This window comes from Triturus cristatus, chromosome 3_2, assembly GCF_964204655.1.
Source record: "Triturus cristatus chromosome 3_2, aTriCri1.1, whole genome shotgun sequence".
NCBI classification, from domain to species: Eukaryota; Metazoa; Chordata; class Amphibia; order Caudata; family Salamandridae; genus Triturus; species Triturus cristatus.
Window position 1 is genome coordinate 964,313,671 of NC_140584.1, and position 26,497 is coordinate 964,340,167.

A 26,497-nucleotide genomic window follows, 5' to 3' on the forward strand; every position below is an offset into this window, starting at 1 on the left:
TTGCAGCTGAGATTGCTAGAGATAGTTCTCAAGACAGTCAAAGTTCTGCTGCACTGAGTCAAGATCCACTAGGACAACCAATTGTTGAAAATGAAGCAGCGAATGCAATGAATGAGGTGGAAACAGCAATGTGTCAAGCACAAGAAGATGCAATACAGTTAGAAAACTTGGAAGAACAACTAAATGTTGAACAGAAACAAATATATCAGCAAGTGAAAGAGCAGATTGACCATGGATTACTTCATGAAAAGAGAGTGTGCTCATGTACATCATTTCAACCTATCCGAATGTACGTGAGTGGTCAAGCTGGAACAGGAAAGAGTTTCTTAATTAAAGTAATTACAAGATATCTTCAAAAAACAACTGAGTCGCATTTGTCTTGTGTTGTCACTGCTCCAACTGGGTTGGCAGCACATAACATTAAAGGAATTACTTTACATCGTTTACTAATGCTGCCAGTAGAGCATGAGAACAAATTGGAATACCACAAGCTATCTGGAGAAGCTTGTTGTGAAGTTTCAAGAGTCCTGAAGAAAATGAAACTTCTCATTATTGATGAGGTGAGCATGGTTTCAAACTTGATGCTTGCCTTTGTGCATTTAAGAATGCAGCAAATTCTTAAAACAGAGTATGACGTGTTATTTGGAGGAAAACACGTCATAGTTTTTGGAGAGCTACTGCAACTGACACTGGTAAAAGGACAACCGGTATTTAAAACACTTGCCCATGAAGATACCAGAAAGTTTCTTGGCAGTGTTGGTAATGTGAACATTTGGAGTAATTTTGAATACAAAGAACTGACAACAAATATGCGACAGGCAAATGATGCTGAATATGGAAGTATTCTTCAAGATATAAGAATTGGAATTCTTTCAAAACAAGGGAACGAAGCTTTGGAGAGTTGATTACTTTGCAATGTCTTTCCAAATGAAAATGCAGTTCCTGCAAAAGTGTACGTGGAAATTGCTAAAAATAAGTCAGTGATTTGCTTAATGCCAACACTGCGTGAGTGTTCAATATTCAACGAAGAATTATTAAAATTGGAAAATGAAGTAATTGTAAAAATGGAAGCCATCGATAAAATACTACATGAAGGAATCACTATTATTTTGACGGGTAAGTTGAGATCAAAACTGGATTGTTTAGAAAAAAAATATCTAAAACTGCTAGTTTGGAAAAGACACTGTATGCGTGTGTAAACTGTCGGGTACTTTTAAGGTGTAATTTGGATGTAGAGAAAGGTTTAGTTAATGGTGCAATGGGCAAAGTGGTGGATTTTGTGAATTATCAGAAAAAAGAAGGAATTGAATTTTTAAAAATTAAATTTGATCAGGTTGATGAAGTTAAAGAAATTGGTTGTTGTTCAGTTCGTTTTTTGCTTGTTAAAGATTTATATGTCCGTAGGAAACAATTTCCATTTTCTCTGGCATATGCAGTGACTATTCATAAATTGCAAGGATTAAGTGTAGACAGTGCATTGGTGAACAATGGATCTACCGTATTTAAAGAGGGTATGGCATATGTTGCTTTGTCGTGCGTCAGAACATTATCTGGTTTGTTTTTGATTGATTTTGATGAGACAAAGGTAACTGCAGATGCAAACTGTGTAAAAGAGTATAATAGGTTAAGAAGGGTGTATGCTCCAAATTTAGGTCAATATCCTGTATATGAAAAGCGTATGGTTGGTCAAAAAAGAAGGTTAGAGAATATCTGTTCTGAAGGTATCAAGAAAAGAAAAGAACAAGATAATGTTGTGATTGCAGGTAAAAAGAAATTGGACACTGTTGGAGAGATTGTTGGTTATCAGTTTGAAAATAGTTCTGGTGTCAACTGCTATGCTAATGTAGTGGTCAATGTTGTTTTTTATCTTGAAGGTTTGCAAGAACAAATCATGGAGAATCGGCAAAAAAGATTTTGTTCTCTGTTGCATTCTGTTTATAAACAATTGACAACAGATATAAGTAAAATACAATCTGTTTCAGATGTTCGTAATCTTTTGGATGTGTGTTCTGGTTCTACACAATTTACACAAAATATCCAACAAGATGCTCAGGAATTTTTAATGTATATGCTTACCATTTTTGAAAATGAAGGTGTAGAAATAGAAAATATTTTTAGCCTTTCTTACAAATGGGAACATAATTGTGAAAATTGCATGTATACATGTAGCACCAATGTAGACACTGAGAGATTTCTGTATTTAACATTACCAGACTGTAAATCAGTGTCTTTCAATAAATTAGTTAAAGGTGCAAATCAAAACATGGAGTGTAGCCAATGTAAATCAGAAATGTTATCCACATTATTCTTAACAAAATATGGAAAATACATAATTTTAATGATGCAACGTTGTACAGCTGACAGAAGAAAATTGGATACTTTACTAAAGCAATTTGTAGCAGCACAACTATCAATATCAGGAAGGAATTTTGTAGCAATTGCTATAATTTTCCATGATGGTCCTTCCACCACATCTGGACATTACACTGCCTATCTAAAATGTGACAAAGGCTGGACACTTTGTAATGATGCCCAGTTGGTTTTCAAACAACGTTTACCTAGTGAATTACCAAATTCCTACCTAATATTTTTAAAGCCAAAGTTTTAGGAAGATAATTCACTCTCTGAGGAATTTATTATTATAATTTAATAGGACTACCATTGGACAATTTACATAAAGAAGAAGTGCAAAAATACCATTTGGCCTCAAGGAAAGGTATATTTTTGAATTATGGACTTTTTGGTGGTCATTTATTCTGTGATTATTTTAATACGGCAACATTTACAGTTTTTATAAGTTAAAGTTATAAAATGTTGTAATCTGTAAGCATTTCATATATGTATGATTTGTATTTTCTGGTATTTTACTGACAATAGTATGTTGTTGTTTTTTTAACAATCTTTCTGATTGTTTTTTTTTTGCCCGCTGTTAAGTGATGAGTACGATTGAAATCACTATTTCTAGTGAAATTCAATATATTCTGAGAACAGCAAAAAAGGCAAACAAATTACTTTGTGGAAATTATGTTGTGTTGTAAAGAATGTATTATTACATGTTATAATTTTTTTTTTCTTTTCTTTCACAGATCCAAATTTTAAAAAAAGCAATTTTTAAGAATTTAGATTTGAATGAAAATGTGAAAAAAATGTGTACCATTTTTTATTCCTATTACTGTGAAGGTAAGTTTAACTAACTCTCAATATGCAAAATGAGAAGTTCTGCAAGACACTACAAAGTGGAAACATATTTCTAAAAACACTCTGTTTATACCTATGAAGATTTGAAATCTGACCATAATCAGATATCATGTGACCTGCAAAAAAAGGGATTTGAGGGGTTCATATTATTTCCTATTTCAGCTATTGAAGGACCGCAATTATTTCAATCATTCTTCTTTGAACATCTTTGCAGACAAAACTCTGTGCTTACTTTTATCATTCACAAGGAATTTTAAAAGCGGAAATATGTCACTTTTTGTAACATAGTTATTGTGTAAGATACTGTTTCATATTTACAAAGAGAGGAAAAGGCACTCTGTGCACTTTTTATACTCCATGTAAATACAATCTCATCATGCAGACCACTTTGCGTTGATAGGGTGTTCTATAAGTGTTGTTGTGCATGATTGCACTGAATACTCATAGAACAAGACACATGTCTAGATTTATCAGAAATCATAAATCTCGATATGTGTGTGAATGGTGCACCATTCTAAAATTGGTGTAGGAAAGCACAACAAGGAGAATTGTTTTCATTTCTCCACATTTTTATATCTGCAATGCATGCTGAAATGTTCAGCATACATTGAAGGAGAAAAATGCATTTTCTCATTGTTTTTGTGCAGGAAGGTGTGTCTTCCTGCAGAAAAACAAACAGCACATGACACAGATATCCTTGCACTACGGTGCAAGGGTGCCTGTGTCACCACATGGCTGCAGTTTAAGCAGCCGTGCAGACAGAAGCATAGATTTGCAACATATTTATGTACATATGTTGCATCCCTGTGCTTCAGAAGTACTACAGCACACTGCAGTTAAAGAGGTTACTGTGTGATGCTGCAGCACTTCCTCATACTTCTGCTCTTATATATTCACCATACGCTACTAATGCATTCATTCAGTCAATTACGTACTACACATACATTCATCTAAACTAACACTAACAAAGAAATTTAGCTCTTTTTTTAAACCAGGAAAGTTAGTTCTTACAAGAATTTGTTTTTTCTTCTTTCTTCTTTTATAATTTTATTGGGGTTTTCTGAACAATTTTTAATTTTTTGGGGTTTTTCTGCAAAAATAAACAAAAAAAACAGGAGAAACCAAACAATGAACTTCAGGGAACAATAAAAAAAATTAAAAGAAATTGCAAATTTGACTTTCTTAGCGGCAGCAGATCAGATCGATCGACTGCTCACCATAGCACAAAGTCGCATAGCACTTAGTGCAGAGCACTTTTAAAAATTTAAATTGAGGACGGATGTCCAAGGTTTGGGCTGATGGATGCACTCTTGATGTGCTCGGCTGCGATGAGGTGGATGGCGCAGGAGCAGGAGTTTTTCTCATCCGTCGGCACTCTTCTCGTGCAAGATTGTTTGGATGAAGGGTCCTCATGTGCTTCATCATACTTGCCGTGCCACAAGAGTATTTCTTGTTAGGATCCCCTCGCGACAGGACTCTTTTGCAAATCTTGCACGTGACCAAGGTGGCATTGGTCTTATTCTGCCCCTCGGGAAAAGTAAAACATTTCCACACCACTGAAGAAAAACGTTCTTTGGGTGGTGCCTCCGGCAAAAATTCCTCCTCAGAAGTATGAGGTGATGCAGGTGATGCCTGCTGCCCTGAAGCCATTTTTGGTTGAAAAAAGTTAGAGCTAAGTGTAAACTTAGTCTAAAAAATCTTCTTCTCTCCAAAGAGATGGTGCTCCAAAGAAGGTCAAAGAAGAATGATTGAAATGGGTGGGGTCTTTCAATAGTTAGAAGAGGAAGTGTAATGAACCAATCAAATCTCTTTTTTTGCAGGTCACATGGGATCCGCGCACCCTGCGCGTACCCAGCACGCACCCAGCGCGCATCCGCGAAATTGAATAAAAAAAGATTATAGGATTAGATGTAAAAATATATTAGTTTTAAGACTAGTTTAGAGTTTGTCTTCAATTAATATTCACATGAAATACATACATATGTTTTTTTAAATGTTATAAACTTCGCGGGATCCGCGCACCCACTGCGTTATAGACGCAGATGACGCATCGCGGAAGCGCGTAAACGTCGCGTTACGTACATCGAACGTGTCACGTATAGGCTGGGAGTCGCGTACTGGTCGCATTGGAATCGCGCACTAACCACGTACCCGACGCATACCATGCGCGGATGCTATCGCGTAGGGATCGAGAACGGTGCGCATAGGGTCCGCGGATCCACAAACATTGAAAAAAATATATAAAATACAGTTTTCAACATATAGTTAAAAAAATATTTTGAAAAATATAAAAAATATGTTTGAAAAACCCATTAAGTTCAAATAATATTTTTTAATTTTTAAAAGAATTAATTGAAAAAATAAGTTTAAAAAATGGTGATAAAAAAGTATTTTTACAAAAAAAGATAATTAATGAAATTGACACACTGAATTTGAAAAATATAGAAATCCAATCAAAATCATTAAACATTATATCTCCAGAGATAAGTTATAGATAGGAATTAGCATTTAAAAAACCTTTGAAATTCACTGAAAAAACCATAGGTTTCATGCACGTTATAGTTAGGAATTGGCATTTAAAAAACCTTTGAACCTTTTTGTACGAGTGAAAAGTCCAGCTTACTATAACGCCCCTGAAACCTATGGTTTTTTCAGTGAATATATATATACATATATATTGCTATATGCTCCGGGATCCCGCACATGGGCGGGAATAATTCACTGCTTATGACTTTGATGAGTATACCCCTGGAAGAGAACTAGGATTACAGGTAAGTAACTTATCCTTAGTGCATCATGCCCATTTCCTAATACCCATGGGAAGTTAGCACTATGTCCAGATTACACATTATAAATATTTGCATTTATGTCCGGGTAGAAAGTAATGGTCTTTTGCCAGGGTGATTGTCATTGGATAGCATATTGCTACCACTAGTGTGGGTTTGAAACACTGTAGCTCGCCCCTAAAGGGATAAAGGTTCTGGAATCTTTGGATGAGATGGCTGCTTATCAGTATGACCTATATGGGTGACAGTGCACCGGGTATCGAATTCTGTTGTGACGAACTGTGGCAGATGCACGTGCCACAAATGGTGGAGAAAGGTACTAGGTAGGCAGTCATATTGGCAGTTGGGCACAGTGTGAAGATTGGTAGCCTGTGAGTGCAGGGTTTGGAGGTGGGCAAAGTGTATGTGGCATGCATGAATGTCGGAGATTTGCTTGGATCGTGGCCAAATAATCGGTATGGGCAGCCAAGTTGAGGGGTGGTTGGTCTGCGTTTGCGGAGTTGTATACAATCTGAAGGACTCATTTATGAGGCCCTTTGCGCCACCGGAACCTTACTATTTGTGACGTTCCGTAGCGCAGGAGCCTGCTCCATACTTACGAGGCAGCACTCAGCCACTTTCTTTGGCTTAATGCTGCCTCGTACATATTGTTCCCTTTAACGTAGTTTTCTGCATTAAAGGGGTGTGCAATGGATGTTGCTGGGGGCATTCCCAGCAACATCTATGGCTTTCTGCCACTGCCACAGATTTACGAGAAATCGGAGGCAGCACCAAAAACTTAGGCCAGGGGAGGCGTAAGGGAGGCACAACGAGGAGAAATATCTTTATTTCTCCTCGCTTTTTTCTTTTGCAGGACATATAGAAAGAGGAAAAAGCCTCTTGTAATTGTTTGAGTGCTGTTGCAGGGATTCTGCTTATACACAGAACTATGCGTAGAACCCCAGGACCTCAGTGAATTGTGGTGTACCAGAAACTCACCTCAGAACCCAGAACCCAGTATCCGGCTAGCATAAGTGTCCCATTCGTTATCCGAGATTTAGCTCGGCGGTCCCAATGAAAAGACAACCCAGAACAAGCGACTCAGTATACTCTCAGTAATGGTGGGAATCGGAAATACCTGTTCGTATATTATTCTCACATCAGTCCACAACAATAATCAACAGAGACACGGTGTAAATAAAAAGAGTTTATTTTTATAGACCACGTGTCCTAAGATGCAGTACTTTGGCTAATACAAGCAGACAAATGATTAAAATCAAAACCATCAACATCGTTACAATACCATAGAATATAAAAGGGGTGATCATGTTATAATGACGGTGGATACTACCACCTTCCCTTTACTAAGAAGCTAATATTATTATTAGACTAGTAGAAGGTCTCTTAGGCTTGAATAGGGGACCCCATACCTCAAAGATCAGCTTAGTGAAATCACATCACAGGAGCATCAGGAGTCTTCTCGCAGGAAGGCTCGTCTTCGGTCTGAATAATAAACATGATGTCTGTGATATTAAAAGCACCAACTTTCAGGTATTTGCAGCTGCTCGTGTGTTATGACTAAATAGTGGGTCGATCAACCTAGAGTGAAAAACATGCATTGTCTAACAACTCAGACTGTTTGTCACATCATGTGCAGACCAAGGTCGCTGCGCAGAGCTCGGGATGGTAACAACAGATTGCTCTCGTGTGAGGCAAAACTCGAGTCAGCAGTTTGTTTCAGCAATAACATGTGAACGCAGTGTCGTGCGCAAAAGCAGCAAGATGGCTTTCTAACCTCTAACGTGGTTATGCTAACTTAACAATGTATGTACGTATTAAGGGAGTCCTTACTACATGCCCCCTTGATCGAAGCACTACTTAGTATGCAAGAAAAGAGAGAACGCAGAGTTCAAGTGCGACAGAGCAGAACAAGGCGTATTCAATTTAAAAAACAATGGTCAGTTCAGGCAAAGTCCGAGTATGAAAAAACCAAAAGTGGAAAGAAAAAACAAAAAACCTCAAACGTGCAGTGGGGGTTGAAAAGATGAAAAAAAAAACGCCCCACCGGGCAGAAGTGCAGACGCACAGGGACTGTTCAAGACACGGGAGGAAAACACAGTGGACGATAGTTCACTCAATCCATGAAAGTATATGCAGCATATGTGGCCACTGCTTCCAGCAGAAAATCATTGGCACGGCCACTGAAGGTTTCAGCCATCCAGTTAATCAAAGAAAAGGAACATACATGTTCTTCCATTAGCGGAGCCTCTAGCACCATCAGAGGGCAACCAGCGTGTACTTCCAAATAACTCATATCCAAGAAGTCATATGCCGCTCTCGCGATGTCCCAATTACCCAGGATACCATGCGCCGCACCGCAGGCCATAATCCGAACACCAGAACAGGCGAACTCGTGAGACACTAATGGCCTCATCAGTCGATCATAATCCGGGTCCGGAGACACCATGTTGGTTAAGCACAAATCCATAGGCCATTCAAAGGGACAATCTAGGCAGTGGAAGACAGGTTGCACGCAGGTGAAGTAGGAATACCGGAAGGATAATCCATATGCCAGGCTCAAAGTCGCCAATGGCAGGACACCATAGTATTCAAGCATCCTGTCACGAAGAAACTGCAGACGGGACAGGCTGTCGTGTGGCACAGAAAGAGCAGCCATTCCGTAGGATGAAAAGTAAAAGTAGCACACCTGCCACCAGCGCCAGAATTAAAGGGACACCTCCAAAGACGCTCGAGAAAATAGAATGAAAAAATGCCGGAATCACACCAAAAATAGTTTGGAAAGAGGTCACGAGGCCCGAGCCCACAAGTTTAAAAAAATGAGCCATGCCAGTCGTGGACGAGGCATTGAAAATTGTTTGGATCAAAGCTCCAAAATGCAGGGGGAGGTCAGTATTCAAAAGCGCCTGTACCTCAGTGCGCGTATTTGCTACGTGAAGGACAAATGTTTCCCGGGAGGAAGTCAATGGCACCTCCTTTTGGGACACTAGTGCTCTTATTCTGCTCATCTTGTTGAACTCTGCTTTCAAGGTTGGAATCGAAGGCCAGATGGAAGCATCCAGCCTCCCATGCGGGGGAGGAAACAGAACATTATTGCAGCAGACAACCCTCTGCGATACAGTTACTATATATGGGATCCCCACTAACATCCCGCAGCAAGCTTCATTATTTAAAATTAAATAACTACCGTTTGCAAGCAGCGTGAAAGATGGCGTAATCACTGGTACCGGGATACCTTTGAGGACGCAGGCAAAATTCGGGGCGTGTACATTACAAGCACCGTGCAACTGAATGTGCCTACATACAACAGAATGATCAGGTGTCGTTGTACATTCCTCATCCTTCAGATAAACCTCAGTACCATCCCTTGTACATCTATACGTAAAGGTGAGGGACCAGACTTCATGTATGAAAGCGGTACCCAGCTGTTCATACCTACCCAGAGCATAGTGTTTCATACAAGAGGTAAACTTAAAAAGTGCGAACGGAAGAGTTATCAATCCGTGTAATAGCCACACTGCTGAATCTACTTCCGCTACAGAGAAAGGTAACGGCTCCAACTTCTCAATATGTAACAAGGAATATGAAGCATCTTTCATGGACATGAACTGCTGTTTGTCAGTAAGGTTAAAGGGAAGAAATAACGATGTCGTATTCAGATAGTCCCAAGGGACCTTCCCTGCCTTCAATGTTTGTAATGTCCATGCAAACTGCATAACAGAACGCAACTGGTTCTGACCATGATACAATACAGACATATCATCATGCACAATATCAACAATTGAAGAAACAATATTATCTAATGTATAAATTCGAGAAGAAAGAGTGCTAATGCTGTTATCAATAACTGCTAATACTTTTTCCATATTAGCCTGATCAATAGCTCTCAATCGTGAAGCTGCCTCAATTTGCGACAGTTTCCATACTTCGTTGTAAATAGCATACGCCCATCTTTTGGATCTGCCACCCACAGGACCTTTAACAAAATCATTCAAATCTATTTTGTCATGTAATTTTGATAAATGAACTTTGACAGATGCCAAGGTGGAATGTCGCAGCCAGGACTGACATAATTTCCCTACAGAGTACGTAGTTACTGTATGTGACGACTCAAACCGTGGGTCTACGCTTTCCTGAGTATACCCCGGTTTCAGTCCCAGAAAACGACGTTGACAGGTATCAGAACTGCTTTGCCAAATTAACCATCCCTCACTATTAAACTTCGAAATATTGAAAGATGAATTAGAAACTAATGACTGCAAAGCAGGAAGGGACAGATCTGTTTGGTTATCCCAATTTGGGTAAGCGCCCAGATCCGGCACAGAAGGCGAATTTAGTTTTTTAGAAGTGGCCAATCCGAAACAGGTGGTTTGGAAGATGGTTGAATTTAAAAACAACATATGATTTGGTACTAGACAGGCACGGTGTAAAGCTTCAGTTCCCTGAACCTGCCACGGTTTGGAACCCCAAACCGACTTAAGATCAATAGTAGCCTTCCATAGATCATAACCTTTGATTGACAACTCATCCATAAAGGACTTAGAATAAAGCAATTTGGTGTGTGTCAGTCTAACCTTGGAGGCAGACTCAGGCTTAACTTTAAAATAAAAGGATGCCGGGGCTGAAACACTGAAATCAGTAAAATAAGTAAACTTATCAACTAATGTATGTGAACTGCCAAATGAGGGGGTGGGACAGTGTTCCCATTGGGTAAAATTTACAAAATTTCTAAATGTATTCGCTTTATGCAGGAAGTGATTGCCATAATGTTGAAAACAATACTGTTCTGCATAATTAGCCGCATTTTCATACAAATCCTCAGCATCAAAAGCGGCATAATATTTCAAATCTGAAAACAGTGCCTCAATGGCGTGTACATCCCAATCATCAGCACGTATGTTCTGTTTAACTACATCACCCATAGAAACACGAAATACATTAGGTACATTAATGACCTCTGTAGGCCCATGAATTTGAAATTTAACTGCATCCCATGCAATTCCATCCATGACGGGCCAGGCAGTAATATTCACAAAAGTCTGGTCCCTTTTCATGATGTGGGACGAGGAGTAGGGGGCCAAAGTTCCATCGATAAGTCTAATTGTCGATCTCTCTTTGAGATAGTGGCCATCCACCAAACGGAAAAAAACTATAACAAATCCAATGGACATAAACAAAAAAATACTGAAAAGCAGCAACCAGATGTATGTCCAAGGGGCTATCAAAAAATGTCTCTTAAACCAGCTTACAAAAACAGCAATGTTCGATGGGGGAGTTGAGGGCAAAGAGTTAGTGTCAAAGGAGAAACGGGACTGGCCAAGTGCTGTAGATTGTAAAACAGGCGAGGGTCCACGTGTAGGATAAGCATACTCAGTATCTTCAGGCAAACCACCAGTCGGTGGTATCAACAAGGGATCAGTAACTGATTGCATCTCGATGGCAACATCAGACAAGGTGTTAGAAGCAGGAACCAACATTGAATTTCTTTGCATCGTCTGGCATGAAACTGCCGGAGTCATACTAAGAAGTATCGGCCACTCGCTGAAGTTTGACATTGTCAATAGAGATGTACCTGTTTTCTTTGCGACCAGGAAGTGGAGGTAAAATGACTGTTCTTGTACCCTGCACTCCAAGCACTGGAACTGGTGCACGATAAGAGGGGCCGAACTCCTTCTTGTTCTCCACCTTCTCACGGACCAGGTCTCCAACTCGGGGTAACCAGCCGACTACCGGAATCTGAACCTCAGCTTCAGATGTGGAGGGCAAGTGTTCTTTCGAAAGAGAGTCTCTGGCTTCTTGTAGAGTCTGCAAAACAGCACAGTGGTCATCTACGTCAAAGGGTGCGGTCGACGCCGCAATGTCTAGACCATCAAGGTCTGGAACAAACATTCCGATTCCGAAGAGCATCATGTACGGGGTCCGCCCACCCAGAGACCTTCTAGGGAGATTATTAAGTGCACGTTGGACGTTATACAAATGGGCTAGCCAGTTCCGGCCTGTGCCTAAAACACGTGCTGTCAATGATTGCTTTAAGTCACGGTTCATTCGCTCCACCACACTATTACCCTCAGGTCGGTAGGGGGACGAAAATTTGACTAGGACCCCCAAATTTCTCATAGCCTCCTTGTAAGCCTTTGAGGCGAACGCAGGGCCCTGATCAGAATGGAAGGTACCACACGCAAAAGTTCCCACAAAGACACGCAAATCCCTGATGACAGTCCGCGAGTCAGCACTCCTTTGTGGCCATACCCAAAGAAAACGTGTGCACGAATCCACTGCAACCAAGATATACTTGTACGCAGTATCAGAAGAAAAAGGACCGCAGTGATCTAAATAAACACAACCAAATGGCTTATTAGAGATGTACAGCTGTGTCTGTGGTGGGCGCGCAACAGTAGAAGGTTTAATCTGTTGGCAAATGTCACAATCAAGAACATATGTGCGCGCTTGTTTATATAAACCAAACCACCAGTAACGTTGTTGTAGCAGAGATATTGTAGCTGACACACCGGCGTGGGCTGACGCCAACCCCTCGTGCGCAGCTAGGATCAGTGCTGGTCTGCAGTCCGCGTTGGGAATAATTCTGTCACCAACGTCGTTAATCCTCACTAATGGGACGTTATCAGGACTTAAATGATAAATATAACGAGAGGGAAAACCCTTCGGGTAATCACTTCCCTTCTCTGTAGCAGCAATAGCTGCCAAGATGTCATCATCAATCTTACTTTCGGATCTTGTAACTGCTGCCACTAAGTATGTAGCCACTGCTGTTTTCGCTGCCTCGTCAGCTAAGCTGTTGCCGACAGCATGGACACCAAGTCGTTGGTGACCAAGAGTGTGAATAACAATCACGAGAGGGAGACGTTCTTTAAAGTCTGCCACTCGAACCCAAAGTGTTTTATGCTTAATTGTGCTACCTTTCGTGTCTCGATAATCATTCTGAGACCAGAAGTGTAAATTGTCATTGTAGGACTGGACACAGTAGAAGGAGTCACTCACTATAAGAGTAGTGACTCGGGGATCAGCAAACTCCAGTGCAAGCACCAGAGCCCGAAGCTCCGCTAATTGCGCGGTACAATCACCCAATGACTGCGTATGCACTGCATCAGATTGGAATTCACCATTTACGAATGTACCTACGACAATTGCGCAAGCCGCTGAATAAGCGTGCTTTGATCCAATTGCGGGCTGCGCAGACCCGTCAGTGTATATGACACAATGGTATTCTTCGAGCGGGCGCAAAGACAGAGGTGCCGGATGAACGAATTCATACTGCAAGTACTCTTGAGTCTGTAATGAGGCATCAAAGATGTAAGTGACATCTGGCGACGTCAGTGTTGTGGCCCATTGTATCCACCGTGGATGCAAAGCTTTAGAATTTGGTACACTTGCCTTAGTCACTGCCTCTAAGGCAGGATATGGTGTTACAACCAGAATCTGTTTCCCATGCGACAGTGCGCGTTCCTTGAGGATCGCCATCTGCACAGCAGTCAGAACTTTTTCGACCGTGGAAAAACGTAATTCAGCAGAAGTGTACAAGTGGGATTTGTACGCAATGGGGACTGTATCGCCCTTGTTAAACGTCAAATACGTGAACCCCACGGCGCCTGGTACTATTCTTATTACCAGGTTAGTGCGGTTATCACGTGTCAGCAAGTATTGTGAAGCAAGAAGGTCAGCCTGTAAAGACTGTAAAATTGCAGAGTGTTCTAGCTGCCAGCTAGACTTTGAAAACGAAGGTTGTACCAAGGCGTAAAGCGGCTTGATACGCTGGGCATAATCAGGAATGTACGTACGGCCGAAATTCAGAAAGCCCAGCAGAGATTGTAATTTCTTCAGTATCGTAGGAGCACTTAAGCGTGCACACTTCTCCAGAAAGTGGGGGGCTAACCCCTTACCTTCATTGTTGAGCTCGTAGCCCAAAAACAACACCGTATATTCTGCGATGTGAGACTTCGCAAAATTGAATTTGTAGCCATAGTCAGCAAAACTCACGATAATATTGTCGACTCGAGACAGATGTGGCATCAGCTCATCATCCGTAAGATAGATATCGTCAACATAGGAGTATGCATCGGGGTCAATTCTTTCTAAGAGAGAAACCACGCGAGCAGAAAAGACGCCAGGGCTATTTTTGTAACCCATGGCTAATCTTGTAAACTGTTTTTGTTTGCCGCCCGAAGTAAACGCCGTCCACTGGCTACTCAGTGTGGACAGGTTGTGGCTAAAAAAGCCATTGGAAATGTCAAGTCTCGTTTTAAACCTTTTACGCACGAGACTGTCGACTAAAGCCGAGCTATGTGTATTTTGTACCGCGCAGGTCCGGCAATGGGAGTTTAGGTGCCGGTAATCCAAAACTAAACGGTACGAGCCGTCAGGCTTCGTTACAGTGAATAAAGGGTTATTCATAGGGGACACACATGTTTCAATAACACCCTGATATTCCAATTGTTCAAGGATCGCCGCGACGTGGGGTCTAGCTTCACGACGCATGGGATATTGTGGTTGAGGCTGGGGCATAGACCGCAATGGAATCTCATGGCAGGGGGACAATCGGTCCCATCCCACCTGAGTACGATACACCGCCGGCGCAAGCGCAAGCGCCCACTCCCCAGCATACACTTCAGCTTGGTCCTTAGGCACTGTGTGCGCAAAGGACGGGAGGATTACTTCCTCCCCTCTAGGACCCTCTAAAATGAAAGCTGGGGGCCAATCTGCCTCCGCTAGGAGGATATCATAGGTGGTGGTCAGATTATCCCAAAAAAATCCCTTTTATTGTACGTTGTATGTCACCCTCAATTAATAAGACTATTTCATAAAGTCTGTCAGGGGGAGCCACTCTGGTGTCAGCTGTTTCAACAGTAACCAATATATCAAAGTCAAAGTCAAAGCTTTATTTCGATAAAAAGTCATTATCATGAAAGCAGCTCAGTGTATAAAAAGTTACAGTTAAGAACAACAGTAATAAATTTAAAAAGATTTTATATCTCTGTTCCATCATTTAGGAAGGGCAATAGTTTCAAAAAATGTTTGTTCAGTTAAACTAGCCAACTAGTTGGTTAAATTTTAGAGGTTAAACAATTATGGCAGCATTTTCAGTTTAAGAAATTTTTTCTAACAAAGAATTAAACAGATTGTTTTAGCTTTTTGGCTCGGATAGCCCAAGCCCAGGATAGAAACTTGGCTAGAGCGCAAGCATAGGGTACGCTACTGTCCGAAATAAGTATCCTGATTGCCACATCATGACTCCTAGTCCCCAGCTGACGGCATAGGTTTTTGAGCCAGACCCTCCTTGGAGTAGCATATTCGCCGCACACAAACATAAAATGTGCTAATGTTTCCGGTTTAACAAGACACGATGGGCATAGCTCAGACATTTCCATACAGGATTTCCATCTTTTAGTAAAGGTATTAAGTGGTAAGGTTCCCATTCTAAATCTAAAATACAAGGCCCTATCAAAGGGTTTTCCAATTGCATCCAGGTACAGTTCCCGCCTGGGGCAGTCTTTGAACCTCAGAAAGTCCTCTGTTAGCCTGCCCGGGGAGGTGCTAGAGTTTCTTTGAGAACAAATCCAGTCCCAATAAAGCTTTTTAAGTGTTTGCTTTGGGGGTGAAGTTCTACTTAGCCATGATTCAAGTTGACCCAACTTAATTAATAAGTTTTTCATGTCTTTTAGCCATTTGATTTTATACCAGCTTGGTGATGACATGATTTCCTTGAGGCCTCTGGCATATCCACTTAGTTCTTCTACCCGCCAAATACGGGCCCATAATAATAAAGGGCGAAATTTCGCGATTTCGCCAATCTGGGTACAGCCAAGGTCCATGAATAAAGGAAGTGTCGGGGTGCCTTGTGGAAGGGACATTATTTCTCTGCAGAATTTGTTCTCAGATCTCTGCAGAGCGTCAGTAGACGAAAAGCCCCAGAGTTCCGCCCCATAAAGGGCAGAGCTAACTCCTTTAGCTGTGTAAATCTCAAGGACTGTTCCTATAGGCCTTGTTGTACTGGAACGTTGCTCTCTTAATAGGGCACCTGTAATCCTTTTGTGGCTCAACAGCATTTTATCTAGGTGTGGCGTCCAGTCCATTTTATCCGAAAAGCGTATCCCAAGGTAATCAAAGACCTTTACCCTTTCCAGAAGCTCAGCGTTTAGGGTGGGGGAACGCACATGTTGTTTCGGTGGATTGAGGACAAGGTACTTCGTTTTGTTAGTATTTATTACCAGACCTCGTTTGGTACAAAATGATTGGAAATTGTCCAAAAGTCTCTGGAGTCCCATTGGGGTTTTGGAGATTAAAAGCGTATCATCCGCGAAGAGGAGGGTCGGTATGCGTTCGCCAGCCAGGGATGGCTCGTCAGATGGATGTTTGAGGAGATGCTCAACCACCCCATTGATGTAGAGAGAGAAAAGGGTGGGAGCCAGAACACATCCCTGGCGGACTCCTCTCTCGACCGGAATACTGCCCGTTTTCTCCCCTCCAGGGCCCCACCTGACCTGGGCAAAGCTGTCCTGGTGTAGTCTGACTAATAGGGATAGTAGATAATGTGGCAGCCCCATGTCAGCAAGTACTTTCCATAATAGGTCCCTAGGTACAAGGTCAAAGGCAGTCTTTAAATCGATAAACGCGAGATAAAGACTGCCCTTGCCTATAACCACAACCTTCCAATATACCATCATGAGCCTGAATGCCTGCTCAATCGTTCCAGTACCCACTCTAAAACCTGCCTGGAAGTCGGAAAGGATTTTATTTTCTTCTACCCAATTTAGGATTCTAAGTAACAGGACTTTGCCGACAACTTTTTGGCTGGTATCTAACAAGCTGATTGGCCTATAGTTAGATGGGTCATCCCTCGAACCTTTCTTATGGATGGGGACCACCTCCGCCCCTTTCCACTATGAGGGAATAGGGGCACCCCTACAGATGGCAACAAGAAGGGAGTGGATCAATTTGCCCCATTTGGTGCTATCGGATTTTAGCAGGTCCCCGGGAATCCCATCAGGTCCGGCCGCTTTTTGTGGAATGATAGAGCTTATTGCGTATTCCACTTCCTTTAGCGTAAAATCAAAGTCAGTGGGGCAGAGTGCATAGTTTGTGGTAGGCAGGGATATAGCAGACCCTCTCCCGTTGGAGCCGTCATGGCAGGAGTAGAGTTTGGAGAAGTGGTCCTCCCACACCTGGCTTGAGATGTTACAGGTTAGCAGATCACTGTCTGGTCTGTTACGTGCCCTTATAGTGTCCCAAAAATGTTTAGAGTCTTTTTTCAGGCTGGCTTCATTAAGGGTTAACCAGTAGGCATCTTCCCACTCCCTTTTGGCCAACCACAAGACCTTTTTATATTCCCTTCTAGCTATTTGAATTGATAAGGGGGACTTCCCTTTAACTGCCTCAATTAGACATGTCTTGGCCTTTCTGCATGATGCAGAATACCAGTCGTGTCTGCCTTTGGGTTTGGTTAGAGGTTTGGTTTTCCCTATAATCCCTTTTACCCAGAAAAGGTCCCCTATAGTTTTTATGGCTACTTCGTAGATAGTTGTTACCTTATCTGCTGCCATAAATAAATCTATAGAGCTGATTACATCTTGTGTGCCATTAATCACCTCTTCAATAGTGGACAATTTATTAGTATTACACAAGATCTTATTCCACTTAAGGCGTCTTCCACAAGAGGAGACAGTAATCTCCTGTGGACAGCTCGGTGGTGCTAGCGGCGCTCTGGTAGACCAAGAATTCATTAGGGTTAGGGAAAGTGAGTTATGATCACTCTCTATGGTAGGAATAACAACCATATCGATGACCGAACTCCAGAGCCCCCGGTCCAGCAGAATATAGTCTATCCTTGTGGAGTGACCAACTCTGTTGAACGTTGGGGCACCCATCTGATCAGAACGTGTGCGGCCATTGGCTGCTCTTAATCCAAACTCTAATGTAAGTGCGTTAAGCTGTATTGCACTGCGAGTCCAGCGCTTAATGGGTGGGATAGAGAGGATGGGAATACCCCACCTACTGTCCTCTTCTCCTAAATCGGGTATTCCTTCTAGGGGGAGTGGCTCATATGTGCAGTTGAAATCTCCTGCTATTATGATATGGCCAGGTTCGTTATGGTCCCCTAATTGGGCCTCAAGTTCCGCTACTGTTGGTGAGATGCACCCATTTTTGGAGCCTCTAACGTAGACATCGTAGAGATCTACAAGTAGTCCCCCACGTTGGCCCGATAGAGAGATACCAAGGATGTCTGGGTTTCCTGCCTTTTTTATGGTTATCCGACAGTTGAGCGAAATGCTTACCCAGATGATAAGCCCCCCTGATGGCCGCCCCTTCCCTGCCTTAGGTTTTACAGCTGGTGTATAAAATGTGACAAACCCGACACGGTGCAGTGGCTCAGTGATCCAGGTCTCTTGGAATACACAAATCTTGTGGGCGTCAATCAGGACGTTCCACTCCGGGAGGCCTAATTTCCTAGAGATCCCCGCAAGGTTCCAACTAAGAATTTTTATCTCGCCATGTGTTGGATCACCGTCGGGGATGGTAATAATTTTAGAATTTGGTGGGTCTACACTGTCCCTAGTAAATATGTGGGCAAGTGGTATTAGGGGTGCCTCTGTTGGGGATTCGGAACACATAGGGAGAGATGTGGCTGGCGGAACATCCTCCATATCGTTATCGGTGATAGTGAGATTTATATCTGGACCTTCCATGAAGTTAAGTCAGTCTACCTCATCTAGCACACAGTATCTATTTGGATGAGCGAATTGTGAATACGAGGGGTCGAAAGAAGGGGGCATGTCCTGCCATGGCTGTTGCCAATGATGGTTAGCGAATTGTGGAGGCTGAAGGGGTTGCTGCCACTGCTGAGCAGCCTGATATAGGGGTGGTAGATGCTGAAAAGGTTGTTGCCACTGAAGACTAGCATGATGTGGGAATAAAGATGAGAATTGTGGTGGTTGTTGCCAGTGTTTAGTGGTATGTTGCGGGGGATACACAGACCCTCTGTTAGTTGGAAAAGTAGGCCGATGGGGATTTAGTCTTGGCGGCATGGGAAGGAAATAAGACAAAGGGAGTGGATTGATTTGGGTAGCAGGACCACTATTGGGTGTATTGCATATGTAGCTGGCTGCCCCTATATCCCTAAAGTTAACTGTAATTACATCCCCTGCTATTGTTTTCTTACTCCTGCCCACCCAGTCCCCTCTACGCACTGTAAGAATTTCACCACTCATATTGCTAGGTAAAGGTTTGTGTAGTTGAAGCCACTGAGCACATTTGTTTTTTAGCTCTACAAAGGTTTCTTTTACTCCCTCCTTCAGTGGGGGAACGGCTGTCAGCACAACCACAAAAGGAGAGACTTCTGGTGGCAGGCTAATTGACTTAAAGCGCGCCTGCTTTGGCTTAGAGCCTTCGGGCTTGTTTGTAGAATGAGGAGCTGCAGGGTTAGTAGACTTTCCTGTGAGATCTTTTGCTTGTAAGTTGGTAGTTTTATTTCCACCAGCAGATTGTTGCAAAGCCGAAGTAGGACCCACCGCCTTCGGAGTAGATAGGGGTGGGGATTGAGCAGAAGTATTCCCTGTTTGGGACAGGTGTAATACAGCTGAATCCTTGGTAGCTGATGGTATTTTTGCCTTGTTAGATGCATCTTTAGGGGGCTTGACGCAAGGTGAAGGTTTGGGAAGCGTTTCTTTAATCCCTTGTGACTGAATAGACCCAGGCCCATTCATCTTATTAGGCCATTTCGAAGTTATTAGCGACGTGAGTCTGTCAAGTTTGGAGATTAAAGGCTTTATTTGCGCTGCTATCGTGGCCTCAAGGTCCAGTTTAAGATCTGTTACCATGTTTTCAACCCAGCAGGGTATGCCTGACGCCAGGTGCGGGGTAGGCGATATCAAGTTGTGATTCCTTGCTTTAGCTTTAGGTTTTTCCTTAGACTTGGTCTTTGACGCCACCTTTGTAGAAATAGTAACCCTGCCCCCAGTGTCGATAGGTACAGAAAGTGTTCCTTTGTCCATTTGCCCATCTAGGCTTGGCTTCGTCTTTTCAGATGTCTGGCAGACTTCTAGATCTGGGGTAGCCTCAAGATCAACATAAGACGGATCCGAGTCAGATTGGGTGACTGACAAATCGACAACGTTCGGAACTGTGAATTCGCCAGCGGTGGTCAAGGGTAGGGGTAAGGAACAATTAATCAAAGCTTGCTGGGAGGGTGAATTTGCGTTTGCAAGAGAGCCCAAGGAAGAGCGCTTAGCGTTCATGAGGTCCAAGGAAACTCTTTTTTCCAGCAATATAATACTTTTATCGATGGTCTCATTCACCCGTGAAATAAAAAGATCTATAGGTCCAGTCACTTGTGCTACCGCCATGGCTTTTTTAGTACAGCTTCTAGTTCTATTGCGCATAGTTGACATCTGTGGTGCTGGGTCAGATGCAAGAAGGGGCCTCTCAAAAGCGGTAGATGATAGGGCTAGGAGGCGGGCACTATGTGTTTATAAAAGAGATGGAAATCACAGTTCCGCCTACCTTGCCAACGGATGAAGGGCGAGGATACAGGGGTTCAGGGCCAGGGCCGTCCTCTGCCTTCCTTGAACGGCCTTATACGCCCCGGCCTTTGCCCCGCGCGCGTCCCGCGTGCGCGTTGCTGCCACAGCTTATCTAAGGAGAGGTCAAGTGGAGAGGGCGGGAAGAGGACCAGCTGTGACCGATCCGCGCCGCTAGGCACGCTGGTCCTCGCAGTCCCGCCTCTGACCTTGGTGACCAGCTGTTGGTTTCCAGGAAGCGCGTTGGTGTTCATGCACGTCGAGGGACAGGAGGCTAAGTCCACAGTAACCAAAATCTTTGCCTACGAGCGGCCCCCGCGAAGCGGGGGCCGCGAGGCGTGGCGAAGTGGCCGGAGAGCAACAGAAATCAGGAGCAGTGCTCCAAACAGTAAGGGACCCTGGATGGCCAGCTGGAGGTGTCTGGGGATGATGCGGGTCTTCTTGTTGTCACGGGCAGCGTTGCCGGCCAGCTCCGGCTCCAGGATCTCAGCGGTCAGCGTAAATACCTATCCAACTCGCTGTTCGGGCGTCTGCTAGGTGCAACCTTCAACGCTGTAAACTGAGCAGCTCAGCCGAGCTGCTACCGGCGTGTCCGAGAGTAGCGCAGCAAAAAAAGAGCCCAGGAGAAGGAAGATGAGTGGCTGACAGCTTCCGTTGCCTCCGTCTCTGGCTGAAATGCACTTCTGGAGTAATATCAGAGGGGAAGCCCGTCCCGTCCACGCTCGTCCACGAACGGCCAAAAACGGCCCACTCTTTGCCCGGTCTTCGCCCCGGGCACGAACCGCTGGCGTGGTGGGGTGGAATAGATATATCGGGGGAGGGAACGAAGAGGGGGGTGGGGCCGGGAAGAGTCTCCAGGTGTGCGAAGTTAGGCAGGCAGGCAGCACCCTGGTCCTCGCAGTCCCGGCCTCTCAAGCTTCACAGCGGCCCCTCCTCAGGCAGCACAGCCCACCCCTCGGTAAGTGATCAACAACAGGACAAGAACAGACTCCAAGGGCAAAGTCAGCAGTAGCGAGCGGCTCCCGCGAAGCGGGGGCCGCGAGGAGTAATATAGGCAGTGGGGGCGGGGCCGAGAAGAGTCTCCAGGTGTGCGAAGTTAGGCAGGCAGGCAGCACCCTGGTCCTCGCAGTCCCGGCCTCTCAAGCTTCACAGCGGCCCCTCCTCAGGCAGCACAGCCCACCCCTCGGTAAGTGAGCAACAACAGGACAAGAACAGACTCCAAGGGCAAAGTCAGCAGTAGCGAGCGGCTCCGCGAATATATCAGTTGCTGTCACCGCCAGAAATGGACGCAGAGCTTGACGGACTATGATAATATCCGCTGCGCTGTCCAGTAGCGTCAGCGCCCATGTCCGGTTCCGAAGCGGTGTCCGCACTATCTGAGGCATACCTTGCCGTCAGAGCCGCCACTTTCTTCTTCTGAAACGGGGGTCTTTGTCGTGCAAATTCGTCCTGCTTGCCTTTACCCTCAGTCTGTCGGGGTTGGTCATGCTGTTGTGGAGCACCCCGACCCTTGCCACCGCCTCCGCCACCGGACTGTGTAGCCGATGCTTCCTGTGAAGAACGAGGAGAACGCTGTTCAGAAACCTGAAATCTATCAGGAGACTTAATAGTAGCGCGCAGATCATAAGTGCGTTCACTACTTGACTGTACGGGAGAGGCAGGCCGAGAGCCCTGTTTCTGTTGCTGCTGCTTTCCCTGTTGTTTAAACCGCCAATTTTGTTTTGGAAAACTTGGTCGGTCGTCCTTACCAGAGGCTTCTGCCTTACCCTGCTGTTTTAGATCGGGATTTTTGATTACAGGCTTAACTCCTAAAGAGCTACGACCCAAATCCCGGTATGCCTCTGCGATTATTTTCGCAAATTCCTGCGGTTTGTCCTCTTCAGCAACTCGCTTCAGTTCATTACGAACCTGGAAATGCAAAGCATCACCCTTAAGGTTTCCCATTATCACGGTAGCCACCAGGTCAAATTGTCCGAGGAGCCGCATCCCTAATTCTATCGCAGACTCCGCACCATGGTTCTCTTGAACTCGTTTGATAACGGAGGGCAGCTGCAACATAGACGGAGTGCCAAAGCACTGCGCGTACGTCGCTGCAAAGACCTTGCCCCAATTTACACAATCATCTATGTGGGGGACCAAGTCTTTAGGCAAACTAATGGTGAGGATCCTGTGTTTCTCCACAGGAGATGTATTCGGGTATACCGCTTCTATTTGGTCAAATTTTTCAGCAAGCCAAAAGGGGAAATCATGCCTAGTTTGGGGGCGCTTGCCCATAACAGAATTAACCATAACAGGACTAATGACCACCGCGTGGTGGTCAGTAGGCTGCCCCGCAACAGCAGGTGCCCCCGCCTGCACATTGCGCGACACATACTGCACTAACGCCCTATATACAGTAATAAGGGCAGTGTGTAGTACACGCAACTCAGCCACCGTCACCGTGAGGTAACGGGGATGAGGCGTAAATCCGGCTAGTACCGGCCAAGTGGCCCCTGCAATTGATAAAGGGCCCATTCTTGGCGGTATAACCACATGGGGAAGGGCGCCATTAAACCAAATAAGATGCTGCCAAGCAGATATTGGTATTTCTTGTGTCCTATACGGTGTATAGTTCGCTGGCACGGCAGCGGCACTGTAAGAATGAAAGGTATTATCATCCTCACTCACCGCCGGAATCGTCACCCAAGAGTAGAAAAACTCATAGGGATGAGCCGCATCAGCTCCCACCACAAAGATGACGTTCATACCAGTGTCCGGCACCCCATACTGCGTCAAATGACGTTTCAGAGCTGCACGGCTATGCGCCGCAATATCCACCGACATTAGGACAACACACACTCGAAGCTATCAGTAGCACAAGGGTTCAATAACCTTTTTAATGATCAAGCTTGAAGGAACCTATATCAATAGAACTAGGTAGGTTTAAATCCGTCAGACTTGTTATCCGGAAACAAGAATGAGGGTGTTGTGGACTAATACAAGCACTACTAAGGCGTTTCAACTCATAGACCAAACGTTAGGTGCGCCATGTTGCAGGGATTCTGCTTATACACAGAACTATGCGTAGAACCCCAGGACCTCAGTGAATTGTGGTGTACCAGAAACTCACCTCAGAACCCAGAACCCAGTATCCGGCTAGCATAAGTGTCCCATTCGTTATCCGAGATTTAGCTCGGCGGTCCCAATGAAAAGACAACCCAGAACAAGCGACTCAGTATACTCTCAGTAATGGTGGGAATCGGAAATACCTGTTCGTATATTATTCTCACATCAGTCCACAACAATAATCAACAGAGACACGGTGTAAATAAAAAGAGTTTATTTTTATAGACCACGTGTCCTAAGATGCAGTACTTTGGCTAATACAAGCAGACAAATGATTAAAATCAAAACCATCAACATCGTTACAATACCATAGAATATAAAAGGGGTGATCATGTTATAATGACGGTGGATACTACCACCTTCCCTTTACTAAGAAGCTAATATTATTATTAGACTAGTAGAAGGTCTCTTAGGCTTGAATAGGGGACCCCATACCTCAAAGATCAGCTTAGTGAAATCACATCACAGGAGCATCAGGAGTCTTCTCGCAGGAAGGCTCATCTTCGGTCTGAATAATAAACATGATGTCTGTGATAATAAAAGCACCAACTTTCAGGTATTTGCAGCTGCTCGTGTGTTATGACTAAATAGTGGGTCGATCAACCTAGAGTGAAAAACATGCATTGTCTAACAACTCAGACTGTTTGTCACATCATGTGCAGACCAAGGTCGCTGCGCAGAGCTCGGGATGGTAACAACAGATTGGTCTCGTGTGAGGCAAAACTCGAGTCAGCAGTTTGTTTAAGCAATAACATGTGAACGCAGTGTCGTGCGCAAAAGCAGCAAGATGGCTTTCTAACCTCTAACGTGGTTATGCTAACTTAACAATGTATGTACGTATTAAGGGAGTCCTTACTACAGTGCAGGAAGGTTTCCCTTCCTGCACAAAAAAAATCATCCCTGCAACACAGGCACCCTTGCACCAAGGTGCAAAGGTGCCTGCGTTGGTGCACGGCAGCCCATTGTGCGCTGGCGCAGGGGAAAAGGACATGAATGCGCCATATCTGATAGGTACGGCCCTTTTCTTTTGCCTTAGGGCAGCGCAGCAGGAAGGCCTGTGGTGCTGCTCTACGGCAAAACCTTATAAATGAGGCCCTGATTGCGTGTGTGTGCAACATTTCACGGGAAGATTTATTTGTATGAGTAGTTGCTGTGTATGAGGGCCAGAGATTATGGTCTGATCCTGATTAATTCAGATAAGAGGAGGGCGAAGTACTCAGGTATGTAGATATGCACCTATTTGTTAACCAAAGATCAGATTTGCAGTTGTCTCAGTGGGTGCTCAGGTTGTGGGGAAAGGTAAATCTTCTGTTTGATGTGCATTGGTTTGCTCTGATCTTGAACTAGGTACAAGGCTGTTGCTTTGGTCAAGTTTGCTCATCCAATTACGTTAGTAACAATTTACAAATCAGTATGCAGGCTGTACTCAGTTAAGGCAGGAGGTGTTAGGAATTTGAGGGAGTGTATGACTGACAGCATGCGGTGAATTCACACAACCCGTAAAAGAAGGACACAGAAAGTATGGGTGAGGAGACAGGACAGACTACATGTCCATACACACTTGGATACAACAGGAGTTTTGGTTGCAAAGACAGTGGAAGTTACTGAAAACTGGGCAATGAAATCTAAATCCTTGAACTAGACCCAATCTATGCAACCACTTCAAGGTTAGAAGGTTAATTCCCAAGGAATCCAATTTTCTATTGTATTGTTCTATTTCTGGTTCCCTCATCTTTCTTATGTTTCCCCTTTTTGGTTCAAACATTTTAGTTGGGCTTTAGGGTTAACATGTTTTGCTAAACATCACCTCTCTTCTTAAAGTCCTGGCTGTCCTCTGCGCCCTGGGCTTCCTCACCTTTTTCCCGGATGGAGTGAGGACTCATACCAGCACAATCTGGTTCGTATTTTATTAGGCACTGGTAAAAGCTGTTTACAGTGAATGGTTACCATTCTTTCTGTAACCTTGTGTTTATGTCTAACAATGAACAGATATCTGCCATGTCTGCTGAACCCATTGGCGTTCCAAGAAGGATACAAGTGGCACCTCTCTTTTTATCCCTTTTCCTGTCATTCTCTCTGATTAATGTGCATTTGCTAGTTGCTTCAGATTTGCACCTTGAAGATTTTTGTTGCAAACTCAATAATAAATTGCACTTAAGAAGATGGAACTTTAGGGCCAGATGCATCAAGGCAAAAACCGGTCGCAAACGGGCAGATTCGCAGAATCTGCCTCTATGCGACCGGTACTTTTGCATTTGGGATGCATCATCACAAAAATTGCGATTACTTAAATTGCGATTGCAGTTAAGGAATCGCAAATTGCGATTCCTTAAATGCAATGCATGAAGCAAATTAAAATAGCAATTTTGCTATTAGGGGTCGCAAATTACAGTGAAATGAAACTGGACGGTAATTTGCGAATACTTTGAAAAATGCACTAAAGTGCATTTTCCAAAGTTAAATGTTACACACACACATGCCCTTGGGGCATATGAGTGTGCAACATGTGGTCAGATGGCAATTTCAGGGGTGCAACATGGTGTCCTTTTGGCACCGTTGCACCCTTGAAATTGCATGCGCAGTTTGCGAGTACCCATTTGGTACTCGCAAATTGCGCATGCAATTTCCATTGATTCCCATGGGCCTCTAGGCCCATAGGAATGAATGGGTAGCAATTCCTTAATTGCGACTTGCAATTTGCGACTCGCAATTAAGGAATGTTTAGGAATCGCAGCATTTTTTGCGAATCCTACATGCATAGGCACTTGCAATTCTTTCATTGCGATTCTTTAAAAATCTCAATTAAAGAATCGCAATTACCTATTTTGATGCATGTGCTCCTTAGTTCCTGACTGAGGCATAGCACAATAAATCAAATACGTT